The sequence below is a fragment of the Pseudomyrmex gracilis genome, unplaced genomic scaffold (assembly GCF_002006095.1).
Source record: "Pseudomyrmex gracilis isolate BER0280 unplaced genomic scaffold, ASM200609v1 scaffold_61, whole genome shotgun sequence".
Taxonomy (NCBI): domain Eukaryota; kingdom Metazoa; phylum Arthropoda; class Insecta; order Hymenoptera; family Formicidae; genus Pseudomyrmex; species Pseudomyrmex gracilis.
In genome coordinates, this window is record NW_018020645.1 from 90814 (window position 1) to 105865 (window position 15052).

The window sequence follows — 15052 nt, forward strand, 5'->3', positions numbered from 1 at the left end:
TAACGCGTCTTTAGCTCCATTAAAAATAACACAATGTTTCTGATTTTCGCTTAATTATTCTTTTCTTTCTCTGTTTAAATATTTGTTTTATCTTAGGTTTCTTATATTTTATATAATATTTAAATAATATTGTTATTTTAATATTTCTTTCTTTAATTGAATGCGGTTCAACTTTTATAATGCGGAAGGAAATTGGTACCCTGTTCTCCAGCACTTTTTTTTCATTTTAAATAATCTCTGAATCATCTACTTGGTAAAGGTAACAAAAGTAATTATTAAATTACAAAAGTAACGTAAATTAAAATATATAAAAGTAATTTTTGTCGTGAGAGTAAATATATCTTCGTCTTTTTGTAACGAGAAATATCATGAAAAATATTTGATAGACATCTCAAACTGGCCAGAGAGTTTACGAAGCGGGCTTAAGGGAATTTAGCGCTGAAGTATAATAGAATAGATAGCTGAATCGGCTGACCACATAATCTCGTTGTGACCACGAGATCTAACATCGACAGTCCCTCGAGAGTAACCCTCACGCTGCAACGCTGCGAACGTGATTTCCGGCGCGATTGCGCTTCCGTAAACGTTTCGCAGATGATCGACGACATAGCGAAGAAAAAAAGTGGTGAAACATTCTGTAAAATTGTCAGAAGGGTGCGTCAGGAGCGCGCCAAAGGGGACCGTTATCCCTTCCTTGCTACCTATCTTTAAGCACATTACTCAGAAACCCCCTTCGGTCTTCCCCACGGCATCTATCGTACGTTCATTTGATTTCTTCCTCATGCGGAAATGGCTGAGCAGCCATTTGCGCAAGACTTCCGGTCGACTGGAGACAGAAATGGAGTCCCATCGGAAAAAGGGTGGGCGATCTGGGTGACGACGCGGGGCACGTCGAAAGAAAATTGCCGTTCACCAAAAATTGATAATAAATTCGATAAAGACGGTTCGGTGTGTTCGATAATCAAATGAGATAAAATAGTAAAGTATCTTGTGGATATATACATCAGCGCGCCCGCATCGCCTTTCCTCCCATTGATGGTTGTGTGTGGTCACTTACACGATCATAATATTATATATCTCTTTATGTGCGCGGCGAAGTTTTTATTGAATTTCTAAATTGCTTTGTCACGCATTAAAATATTTTCATTGAATTTTTTTGATTTATTTGTTGGTTCATAAGACACATTTTGCGGCTGTTTTATTTCCGAAGTGTGATACATGAATGCGCAAATTATTTCAGAAAAATGAAATTTAAACTCGTATATTTCATATAATTTGACTTTCTTGTTTTTAAAGTTTTTTTATTTTTTATTTTTTATAATTGTATAAATCTTCACACTTTTTATATATATGTTTTATAAATTTGTGTGGACCGCATTGTAATTACTTTCAATGAAAAGGATAAGATTATTGTGCGCACAATATTCTGATATTGTTCTGTAGCCAAAGGCATTATTGTCACCACATTTACGGTCGCCATTGTCCCACCCTTAATTTCTGGATCCAATCAAAATGACTCACGCGACTTCGTAAGGCAGTTCACTCACCCTCAGGACACAGTAGTTACAAGTGATGCAATTACGTTTAAACGCTAACGAGCTAACTCTCGATAGAAAATGGCTGTATGCTTCGTTGCCTGCAAACAGTAAAGCCATTATAGTTTGCTTCTTTATCTTTTTCTTTGTAATATTAATTTTTTTATTGTTTAAAAAGTTATTGGGGACCAATATTTATATATAATAAAGTTTTAACATTACATATATATATATATATAGTTTTTAATTATGTACGAATAGAGAACAATGAGAACGAGAAAGAGCAAGAAATGGAAAGAAAGATAGAGAAGATGCTTGGGTTATAGAAAATTACAATACTTTAAGTTGAAATGATAGAGTTCTTTTGAAATGGCGATTTAATTACAGATTAGACGACATCGTATCGAGCTTCGTGTTCTTACTAAAAATTTCACGAACTAAGCAGCCGTTTTAATTGACCGCTCCATTTCTCATCGAGAAAGAGTCCATTTAAGAAATTGCTCAAATTTTGATCAGCAATTTTACGGAAGAGTCTATCTACGCGAATGAAAGCTGAAGAAGCGCGACAGGAAATAAAATAGGAGCAGGAAGCATGACATACAGGGTGTTCGACAAAAATCGAAATAAACATTTCTCTTTAACGCAAAACGAAAAATAAACATGTGATTTAAAATATTTTTTAGACAAAAAATAATTAAAAGAGTCTGGTTATATACTAAATGTATTTTCCATTTTTATTATTTTATAAATACTAAAGAAGAGCGGTTTCTGTTAATAAAGAGTTAGAAAATTAAAAAAAGAAGGAAAAACCAATAGCGACAGAAATTTAATAAGTTTAACGAGAATTTTATAATTCCCAAAGAAACAGTTTTAAAGATAATTATATCAGATTTATAATATTTAAGTTTGATGAAACACGATATCTGGAAGATGTAAGCAAAGGTAAAACAGATTGTACGCGCGTGTTTTTTATTGAATATAAAAAACCATACAAACGTTTCGATTTTTTTTTTTAAATCTTTTTCGGTGTACAACAATTAATTGAAATAATATTTTGCAGATTGATAACATTTATTATACAAAGCAGTATATATATAAGTTATATTACTAAATATGACAAAACAGTCGAAGGTACAAAATGGAAGATTAAGTGCGCAAACTCCGTGACGCGTTAGACTATTCATTATCGGGGTTTTCAGGCGTTATTATCACTTGGGACACCCTGTATCTCTGGTTTAGAACTGTCAAAGCTTCGATACGGAAAAGTCGTTGCGTCCCCGCCATTGTCGTGTATCCTCATCTGTGGATCCTAAGGGTGCTATCGTGCTAGCGTATATCCTGCGGCCGATGTCCTTTCGATTCCGCACGAATTTCCCCCGCACTCCACCGCGCGAAAAAGGGAAGATTTCCACTGAATGCTTGTCAGGAGCAGAAGACATCTTTTGTAGCGGGCTAGTGGTCCGGAGAAAATTGTGTGTTGTACTCTTCGATATCTCGCGAATGAAGATGCCCTCCGTTCTTTTCTTTAGAACCGGCTAAAACTCTCGTGCTTTCCTGGCTTCTTTTACGAGACGTTTCTTCCTTTAAGTGTAATTTCATTAGCACTAATGCTGGTTTTAGTATCCTCTATAACTTCCATTACTAAAATTTATTATATACATTATGCATTTTCCACGCGTTCGCGAGCGTTCAAGAGTACGTTAGGAGAATGAGTCAAAAATTTGTCTACACAGTTTACACGTATCAAATAAATTAATATTTATATCAGTATTTATATGTTTTATTCCAAGAGAGTGTTGACAATTAAAAATGTAGTGTTCTCTCGATTAATTAACAAATGCTCGATAATTTAATTATTTTTTGTTGAAGTTATTGGAGCTGTTCGGATAAAATTTGTTCTCGAGAATAAAATAAATCCATTAAAGTTGATCTGTACACAACTCAAAAAAATTTGCCAATTAAATTTATATTTTTTTAAAATTAATTGTTTATTCTCGAAACGCAATTATTTCGAAAATTCTTCTGTAGTAAAAAATTCATATTGTAAAACAAAGATGAATGACTATCTGATCGCTGTCGACATTTCTTTTTCGCGCCGCATGCATCAGAGATGCAATCGGTGCGCATAAACGTACAGACACAACACAAAATTGCTGCCGGTTTTCTCTTTGAAAGCCGAGTGTCTATAATTATATACGACATTAACATTGCACAAACAACACGGGAGGAGAATGGAGAAGGGAGAAAACTAAGCATACGGCGCGGATGTTGAACGTGTTCGCTACGATAATAGCTGCGATTAGAAGCCGCGATGGCATATGGATGGCGCGATTTTAATGCGGCCTCTCAGATTCGCGGAGGCTCCATATGTACGCCGGTGTGGGGTCGGAGATAAAGTTGCCGCCTCTCCGCAAAGGCGACGAATTTTAATAATAGATTTATGCGCATATGTCGAGCGCGAAAGCGCGCCATTATTATTTCCGCGGCGCGAATAATGATACTTACCTAACGAATATACGCTGAAAATTCCATTCTCAGGAGATGGCTTTGTTAAAAACTCGTGATTTACACACGATTATCCGTTGCACTGTGGTTAGCGAAACATTTTGAAAAAAATTTAATGCTTTCTCTTTTATACCATTCAGTTATATAATCTCCCTCATAATTTACACGACGCGGATATATTAATCATGAGCTTAAAAAAATAGAAAGATTTTTGTCGGAAAAATTTACTCTTTGGATTTTAGTAACACAAAAGCCGATAGATTTTTTTAGAATATATTTAATTACTGTTTAAAGAACTTATTTTTAATATTCTCTAAAACATTTTTTTAAATTTTGTTTATTGATTTGACGATCTTTCCGAGTTCTTCCGACATGCCCATATTTTTATTTCAGTTTATAAAAATGTGTGTACGTGTTGTATCTTACTTCAATCATCGTCATAGTCTACCAACGCTGCGTCTCGCCATTTTGTCATTAGAGGAGTTCAATTTGGATTCCGTAAGTCATTTATAAATTTATAACCCTCGTCATTTTGCTGCGGATTTCTAAAGGGTTTTCGAGAGGACCCTACGGAAAATATTTTTTTACTAATGGCTCCGGTCTGCCAACCCTTCGATCTAGGCGCGGCCCTAACTTACCCACCTCTTTTACGTTCCCCTCTGCGTGCGTATAATTAAACGTGGGTACGTGAAGCAATCTCCGTATGTACGTTCGTCGACAGTCAAAGACGAGAGTCTGTAATCGGGTGAACGTTTGCCTCCGGAAGGAACAGGAAAAAAAGATGGAGGACACAGAGGAGAGCGTCTTTGAGAGACATGATTTGCGCCCGCCGAGTCAAAGTTATTCTTATAAACACAACAGATGTATCGCATTTAGATTGTATTTAGATTAAAAAAAATAAGAATAGGTTTAGAAGATTTTTAATGTAAGTATCAAATTGTGTTTATTTGCAATATTTATCTACTAACAAAATCTGAGAATAAGATATAAATTCTGCTTGCGTTGTAACATTAAATCAAAGTTGATTTTTGTTTTACAGTTATTTCGACATGTAAAATTTTGACACGTGTGAAGTTATTTTGATTTTTCAGAACTGCAAGATTTTTATCAAATTTTCAAGCAATATTAAATAATTTAAATATATTATTTAAAATAAGGATAAAACATTCAATTTAATATTCAGAAAATGCTAAGTAAGAAAATCCGATAAAGTTGAAAATTTCAGAACAAAAGCTGGAAGCTGCTTGCGACGACTTCATGCAAATGGTTGGCGTCGCGACACCCTCGGCGTCACTGAAGTCGCCGTTCACCGCGGACGAAGAATTCCCTCGTAAGTCGGCTCGTTAGCTCGTTTATTTAGAAGCGATTTACTCGCGTCTGCCCGACCTCGCACATAGTTTCGGATCCTTGAGTAATCGTGGTCCTCGCTATTTGACATTTAAATCCAATAATCGCGTTTTCCAGCGGCGCGCGGGGTGGCATCGCCTCAACAAGACGAAGAGCGGAGCGAACCTGCAGCCGCCATAGTAATCCGCAGCCTCCCTGCCATGTTGATTTTTGCACAAGCGCCAGAGGCTCTCTATACAAAGAGTTCATTCGTTTCAAATTAAAATTTTATTTAACAAATAATTATTAAAATTTTAATTTACTCGTAACAAAAATTGTGCAAATAAAATAATTTTATTATGTTTACTTTGTAATTAATTTTTCTCTCTCTCTTTCTTACTCTCTTGTTCAATTATTTTATCCAATCTAAAAAAAATATAATAAACATTTTAACATAATATTTATTACTTAAGAAAATTAAAAAAATTAATTAAAAGGTTTTTTGAACGATATAATAATTTTCACTATATTTTCTGACAACAATTTCTTTCAATAAAAATTTTCTTTCTTTTTCTTTATGTATAAGTAGCATAGAATCTTTTTTTAAATCTATTTTACTAAAATTTTAAAATTGTTTATATATATATTTTGCATGACTCTGCTATTGCAGGGTCTCTAGACAGTGTTATCATACAAATGCGTTTACCCCCTGTTTATGTACCCCCACCCAAACAGCTCGTACACACAAAGCACATATCTACCCCATTGTTGTACAGCCCGTGCAAAAAGGAAACATGAAACGACCAGGATTGCAGAAGTTTTTTTTTTCAAAAATTATATTTGTGTGTGCGATCCAAAATATTATGTACAAAACGTCGTTCGAAATATTATATATGTATATTAGAAAGTGACATCGAGGGTATAGAGAAAGAGAATTCGCGGGAGGCGCTTCTCGCGGATTCTTGTCACCCCTGCCGGTATCCGATCGCCCCACCCCGCACTTTTTTTTGCATTAATTAAAAGCTCCTGCCTCCGCCAGTGGTACGGCCATCTTGGCAACAGGCACGCCCCTTCTCCTTTGTTTTCGGGCTTTTTTAATGATTTCTCCTTTGCAGACTCGGAGCTCTGCCTCTTTCTCTCCGTCTCTCTCTCTTTCTCTCTCATTCACACAGTCCCCCACGCCTTTTATCTTTCTTTCTCTTTCTCTCCCTTATCGCTTTGTATTTCTTCGTCTTGCCCTGCCCTTCTTTTCTCTCCTGTTCTCGTGTTTCTGTCTTCGTCGAAATGCACTCGGCCACCATCTCCGCCTCTCACGCGCGCATTAGCATCCGCGACCGCGCTCTCGCGCGTTTTGCACACACGTATGTGCATGTGCGGGCGCACGCGGATGCACACAAACTAGCGGAAATGTGCAGCGCGCGTAAATACATGCATGAACGGGGGCTCACTCTCGAGAGGGGTACCGCCGTAATACCAATTCACGCAAAGTGCGCGCGCGATAGGCAAACAGAGACGGAGATCATATAGAAACGAATACAGAAAGAGAAAGAGGGAACGAGAAACCGATGGAGAAAACGATCGCGAGCGATCGAAACAAGATGTAAAAAGAGAAGGAAAAATAGGAAACGAACGAAGATCGAACTGCGGGGATGTGGATTTCAAAGTGAGACAGAGCGACGGACGAAGGGATGAAGAAGTAAAAAAAAAGGGAGAGGGAGAAAAAGGGTCCGTGCGAGAAGCAAGGTTTTCGAAATAGTTTACGATCGCGTCTCCTCCGCCGGGCCCCGCTCCTTCCGCTTAGCTTAGTTTTTTGCCGGCAGTGCATGGGGCATCAAGTTACGTAGTTTATACGACGCGTTAACGCACTTCCTCCTTGTGTTCTCTCCTTCCAATCTTTATCTCTTCTCCTCGTATACACACACCTTGATGAGTCACGAGAATACCGCCGATCGACGACAGAACTTCACTCAGAGATGTCATTGGTACGTTTCGTTTTTTTTTTTACGTTTTTTCTTTTCCTTTATTTTCTAATTTGTTGTTTTGCTCACGCTGCTATTTGCTTAAGATTTTCTCACGATACCTCACGTCATCGGATTTGAATCAGTCGAGGAAATTCATTTAAAAAAAAAAAAGATATTGAATTTATATTTAGATAAGAAGAGTTGGAGGAAGAATTCACGTTTTCTAGAAAGAGAGGAAAAGAGAGGTACGAACTTTAATCGGACATTGTTGCGAGAGACGTTAGTTTCTACGGATGTTAAAACGCGTTTTGGCGTATTTCAAAAACTTTTGGCAGAACGCGCGAGCGCGCTGCTGAATGGAGCGACGCGATAGTAAAAAGGCGAACGAGACATCTGCTCTCGACAATGTTTGGACATGTCGTCGACGACACGCAACTTTTGTCCATTGGGATTTCAATGCGGACGCCTCCACTCGAACTCCGGAGTGCATAATGGAATATGTCGTAAATATGAAAATCCGAAGCGCTTTCTGCGCCGGGAAGAGGCGTGTGACGTTGCTGAGGAACATTGAGAGATTCGCGACGAAACGAATTGACTTTAATGTAACATTTTGATATTAGTACATTGTTTAGTTTTTTATCTTTTTTTTATTCTCAGACAATTTAATTTTTGTTTTACGTGATTATTTTTGTGATAAGATTTATTTGCGCAAACAACAATCTTCATAAATTCACTTTATTTCACGCGAATGTTTTGAACACATCAATGATGTGTTATAATTTGTTATAAGTTTGCTCAACGATAACATAATCGAAAAATGATAATTTAATAAATAAACAAGATATGTTACAAATGTGATATTTTGCGAAAAAATCTATGATTATTCAAAGAACAATCTCGAGGTTATGCTGTTGGAAGTTTCGTTGTGCGACGGCACTCGTCAGCCGTCGGCACGACACTCTAAACCACAGACTTCGCTCTTGTTTTCGTTCTGTAAGATTTTAATGTTTAATAATGAACGTTTGTGTGTTCTCATATTTATAAGAAAACATTTACATTAACTTTGTCAGATTTGCTCGCAAAGAGTAAAAAAAAAAAAAAAATTCACTTGCTAAATATATTTTATTCGACTTTATATTCTTTTATTTTATATTCTAACGTCGTTATTTCTGTGGTTGTTGAATAAATGTAACATTCACGATTTATATGATGAAATTTATAGGAAATCAATATGTGATTACACTTTGATAAGTGTTAAAAATTATTTTCTTTTACATGCGGTATAAACAAGCAGCATTTTTGTGGATAAAATTATTATTAATGAAAAAAAAACTTCCTTATGGAGTGGAAAAGATGTATAACAAATATTTGATACAACATTTTTATAGTATTGATACACATATACTCCGCTGCGAATTTGATAAATGTAATCGGTAAATTGCAAAAATATTACGAAAACATGAAAAATATACGTGATACACGTTTCAAATGAAATCCTAAGCCAATAAGAAAAATGTCGGATTTTCTGCTGGAAAAGATAAACTTCTCAAAGTGGCTTGAATATTTTTTTCCTCGCTACAGGAAAATACGATAGAATTCAATTTTTCAATTTTAGTACAGGAGACATGTCGCTCTACAGTGAGAAGACGTGATTTTGTTGTGGATTTATATCCTCAACCAGAAGAACTCGCTATCAGCCTCGATACTCCGAAATGCAATTTGCACGAAATTACATTGCTGCTCTACGATTCATAATTTATCACGTTATTCTGAAATTTCCTTATCGACGGAATTCATGCTTCTGTCGTCATCTTTCGAATTTCGTTTAGATGCGCCAGATCTGTGTTTCTTCTCAGATAATATAACGTAGTTCGAAGAAATGTTAAACGCATACATGAAGAATTTATACATGTGTAAAATGTGGATGTAAAATGTCTCAGGACTCTGAAAACTATTTGAAGAAAAAAAAGTTCAAGAACGTTATTGACAATAACAACAAGTAAAGACAAAATACATTTGTGATAGTATAATATCTTATTGTATTATCAGAGTTCGGTTTCTCTAAAAAAAGAACTTACTTTCATAAAAATGTTAACATTTTTTTGAAGCACTCTAAATTCTCTCAGATGTCAATAAAAGTTTGCAAATCATCAGCAAAATATCAATATTGTATCGTCAGACGCAACACAAGCAGATTAAAAAAAAAAACCTTTCTGTGACGAATTCTCAAAAAAGAAGCAAATTTACTCCGCGACATGTGAATTTGTCCGAAAAGCAGCGGAAATTCGAATCCTTGTTTCATTGTCATCTGTTCGCGTTACGCCGCAAACATGTTTTCTACCTGGTGTGTATGTGTGTGTGTGTGCGTGTGTGTGCAGGCAGTTCACTTCTCTTCTCTGTCGATCAATTCAGATCCGCAGCACAAAAGTCTCACGGCCGCGAAATAATCTAATGAAAACGGGACCCGTCTAAGGCTTCGTCGCCTCTTCCAATGCGCGAGCTAATTTGTTAGGAGAATCGAGTTTTGAAACGTGAGATCTGGGCCGGGTTACGGACACGAGAGAGCCGAGCGCCTCCAGAACTTGTCAAGGCGTCTTTTCACGCTCGCGTCTTCATCGGCTCGTTCGCCATTCATCGTTCTCCGAAACGCTTGACCCGCCGTGTTTGCGGTATATTTTGAAATCTGTAATTCTTCTTTATAGCGAAAGAAAGATAGAGAAAGAGAGTTCTTCTCCTTTTCGATGGCAACATGTTTTTTTTCGACACGATCCTCTTCGAGCGTCACAAACTTGATGTCGATTTGACATTGTGTTCGATCAGACGTTTCTATAATATTGTTTGACGTCGCCGCGCTTTTCAGAAATCCACGAAACTATAATTGTAAGAATATTACTTTGGCGTCGCGTGAATTTTTGAGATATCAGATATTTATCGACATGTTTATATCAGATATCGACAAAAAGAAAAAAAAGAAAACTGCAGTCATAGCGTGTTTGTGTGTTCATGCGCGTGTATGTGTACGTATATGTAGCAAAAAAGAAATATATATATATAGATATATGTATCAAACGACACTTAACACGCGTACGTGTCGGTATAAAGTAACTCCTCTCTCCCGCTTCATTCTATGCATTTCCGTGACAAGACTGTGCGAGGCTTTCCAAGTTTGAGGGGAACTCGTGGTTGCTCGAACAAACGGGTATTCTTCAGAAACAATGTGTTCACATTACTCGCACGGCGCAAAAGAAAGACGGAAAATTGCCCGGATGATCATTTCGCTTGTAAATTAAAAAGAAGACTTCGCGATGGTCCACAATAAACACGTTCTCGTTTGTCAAATCCCAGAAATGTTTACGACGCACGATATTGTGTCCACTGACTTCATCGCGTTAAAACATTCCCCGTCGTCGCAGCTTGCGCGGGAAAAAGTCGTCTTTTTCTTCATACGCGTAGTCTCGTACCCGCACCCTCGTATCTTTCTTCTGTCCCGACGAGCGCGCATCGGGAGCCCCGAGCGAGGAAAACAACAGAGCCGTTGTTGCACCTCGTTCGCTTGCTTCCCAAGAGTGTTTACCTCGTCGCTACCTGAGAAGCGGATTGAAAGTGCAAAGCAAATTGCGAGCGCGAGTCGAAAAGTGTGTGTTTGCACCCGTAGAACGTACGCGCGCACGTAGGATTCGTCGGCGAGCTTCTTCGAAGTGCCGTCATTCGCGAGCGAGTTGCGAGCTTATTTCGCGGACTACGTGGGCGATGGTAATTACTGCTCGCGTCGCGGAGACGAAATTTCTGTTACCACTTTCAACGACGGCGGGCGTCGCTCGAGTTGCAAACGCGTTCAATGTTTGAACTTGAAAAGCATCATTGTGGATGAAGAATGCACTTTGCGAAATGACGCAAAACTCGCAAGATGCCACTTTCTCAAACATCCTTTAAGCTTTTTCGAGTTTTTCTTTCTGGGGATTGTACATAGTGCCACAGAAGAGTTGGCAGAAATGATTTAATTTTAATTTTTAATTGCGACGAAAGAGAGAGAGAGAGAGAAAGAGAATAAGAGAAAACGTTATACGTCAAATTATATTTCGAGAGAAGTCCACTCACGCAGTTTACGGAAACTTGAGCTAAAAGATCTATAGAAGCTTTTTTTTTTTTGTCACGTTCTCATTCATTACACTTGATCGTCGTGATAATAAGAGCCAAATGAGTATCCAGCGTCGTTTAGGAATCAATTCGAAAATCGCGTGTCAATTGTCAAAGTCGCCGCGTTGCCATTAGTAGTTTCCGGGATCACAATTTCCGGCGATGGATTATCTTGATCCTTAATGTGGATCGTTGGATCTCTCCAAGAGATATGTTTATCTCTCTCTCTCTCTCTCTCTCTTTTTCTGTTTCCCATCCCTTCTTTCGCTTTGCGCTCACACATGCATACATTCTCGCGTAGAATCTCCTCGTGTCGCGATCATCAACAATCAACACTCTCGAATACGAGAATGGCGCGCAACGGCGGGGAGGTGCGAGAAGGTGCCTGGTTGCCGGAGGAGGATGGCAAGGTGACAGAGAGGGTGGCCGGGAGAAATACGGGAAAAATGTGTGTGTCGGGCTATTCCGGCGGCTCGTGGGTGAGCTCGTTCGATTCTCAGTGTCTGGAAATAATTAGAAGCCGAGGTGGCCTGGGTGTTGCCACGGCAACCGCCAATCACAGGGCAAAGAAAAATTTTTCCCTTTATAACGCGCATTTTTCTCTGCTCGTCTCTGCATGGGCGCTCGGCAGAAATGCGGCGGGGTTTGGCGGCGACGAGGACGACGAGGACGACTACGATGAGGGCGACGAGGATGCCGGGCTCGGTGGAGAGTGATGGGCGGAGGTGGTGAGATAATGTATGCAGCGACACGAGCGAAACGCACAGATACACACGCACACCGCCGTGAAATACCCGGCCATCTCGATTGCACGTTACATTCTACACACGGCTCGTCCTCGCACAGTTCGTTCGATGGCGAGATGCAGCTACGAGTGGCGAGAGAAATCTTTCCAGAGAGAAGTCCCCTTGTGTAACTTTGGATCTTAAGACGATAAGAAATTGGATGGCAAAGCTGATTCATAATTACAACGAAAGGATTTTCCTTAAAGAAAAAATTTTTTATCTCAAGCTCTTCTCGCACATCAGAAAGCAAACGAATAATTCTTAAAAACGTTAGAAATTTCTCTACTGCTGTACAACAAATTGCTCGTTGAACTGCGCATGCAATGTACACAAATAAATAAATAAATAAATAAATAAATGTTTGCAGAATAAATTCGTAAAAGTATATCTCTTATCGCGCAAAAAATTACGTAATGCGTAATCTGTGACGTGTTTAAAACCGTGTTATATTTGTATTTTTTAATGTTAAGTCTTTGCCGTGCGAGAATATAAATGCATTGCATGTAGAGCCTCACATGCTACTTATTGTTCGCGCTGCATTCGCTTGTGGAAGAAATTAACGAAATCCTTGTGATGCACTGCCGAGAGGCAGCAGCCATCTCATTAGAACCGAGGTGCCGGTTATTATTTTGTTTGGATGATGAGACATTGCACGTTGAAAAGTTCGCTTTGATGTGCCGCTTCCACTCGTGACATCGGCTTTTTCATTAAATGGAAAAAAGGACTGTCTTAGACGCCTCGTACTATTTCTCGCTTTCAAAAAATGTGTGTGCATGCGCGCGAGTGCTTCGGGAAAGGCACCATCGTGCTCGGAAACCCGTTTCAGCAGGATTTTGCGCGATTGCCGGTTTGCAAAAACGTTTCGTATGTTTGCAAAAATATTAAAAGATATAATTTTTATACGTAAACTTTTATAATCAAAAATAATCAAATTCAGCAGAGCGTATAAAATATAGTTTCCAAAGTTTGTGCTGAGAAAATATTTTTCCACAACAGATATTTTACGCAAATATTCGTTTTTCTTTTAGCAGAGAGAGAGAGAGAGAGAGAGAGAGAGAGAGAGAGAGAGAGAGAGAGATATGGTCTCAAACGAGCAAAGTGTGGATGTCACGGCTGCTTGAATGCTTCTTATTTTGGTTTCGTTCGGCAGCAAGCGCTTTTGTTTTGAGCCCAAATTGAAAGCCGTACCTGTTCTAATTAACTTATTCAAAGGATCGCCAGGGCCGGATATGTAATGTCAGCGTCGCGGACATTTAAATGGGCCTCTTGAGATACATGGCAGGTCACACGACGATCCTGTATTATATCAGAACACACTCGACACGTCGTTGGTTGGTCTTATTGAACGATATCTGACGTCCCCGGTGCGTCGATCTAACCAAAATTCACTTTGTCAAAGTAAAAGTCTTCAAACTCTTCCATGAAATGCTCGACAATCCACAAAGCTGATATTTAAAAGGACTAAACTTAAAAACATTTTCTTGACGCATATCTTTTGCCAATAAAAATATTTGATTTTATGTTAAAGTACAATTAAGAAAGAAACAGTGTTAATAATTTTTTTTTGTTTTATCCTTTCTAAGGATATAATTCTTGTACTAAATCTTGAAATAAAATTGTACACACGTGATCTCTTATAAATAATATACAAATAAATTACGCTGATAGCAGTAATAATAGATTTTTTTTTTTCTAAAAATAAGTTGAATTGATTTGAGGTTTCCCTCAACGTCTCTTTTTTCTCTTTCGGAATACAATCTTCATCGAAACCGTTTGCGAGAGACCTCGCTTAATCCTTCCGATTGATCGTCGATCGATCTCGATATGGATTGTGAATCGAGACTGAAGATCTTCTTCCAGATGTGTCTCGGATTTCTCGCGGTCAAAATTTCTTCCGGTGGTCGCGAGCCGCTCACAAAATGCCACGTAACATGACACGTATCCCTTCTACGCAAGCACGTGGGAAGAAACCGGCTGAGGTTTTTTAAATGCGCTCTCGTAATAGAAATCTAGAAACTGGTACCGATGAAAAGGGTATGTTTCAAAACATGTCAGCTTCAATATCGGCGCTAGCCATCGATCCGACTCGCTAGCACACAGAGCTAAGACGATACTCCACTTCCGAGAGACCAGCTCTCTCGGAACAATAATCGGCGTGTCACGATTTCTTCCGAGCGGATCATTTTATACCTCGAGTACGAGAGTCTTAAATAAACTTGATAACTTACAATCGAAATAGTAAACTGGGACTTGGAAAGGAAAATCTATACAGCAATAACAAGCAATTATTGATATTCGAATAATCTGAACTTAATTTAAAAAAAACCGTATCGTTCAATCAAAAGAATATAAAATGACCAGTGACGATCAAATGCGCACGTTAATGCGCAAAAGAATTTTCAATATTTAGATTTAATATCTAAAATATATCGTTTATGTTTCACAGATAAAAATAACATTGTATTCTCTCTCTCTCTTTCTCTTTTCCTATCTCTCTTTCTCTCTATATCTTATCAAGATGTAAAGCAATCATGACATCTCTTCGATCATCGTTTCAATCTCACGGGTTCGCGTCGACTCTACTAATTAATTATGAGGTCGATTGATTACTACCCAATCAATTAGTGTCCTTTCCGCAATCAAATGTCTGCATCCTGTCGCGGATGCACAGCCAGTTGTATTCGCGCGCCACATCATTAAACGCGCTCGCAATTTTCGCCAATAGATGCGCGTTTGAGCAACGGAACGTGAGAATATTTATCCACAAAAATATATACGTGTGATCTTGCGAGTGTATAAAATT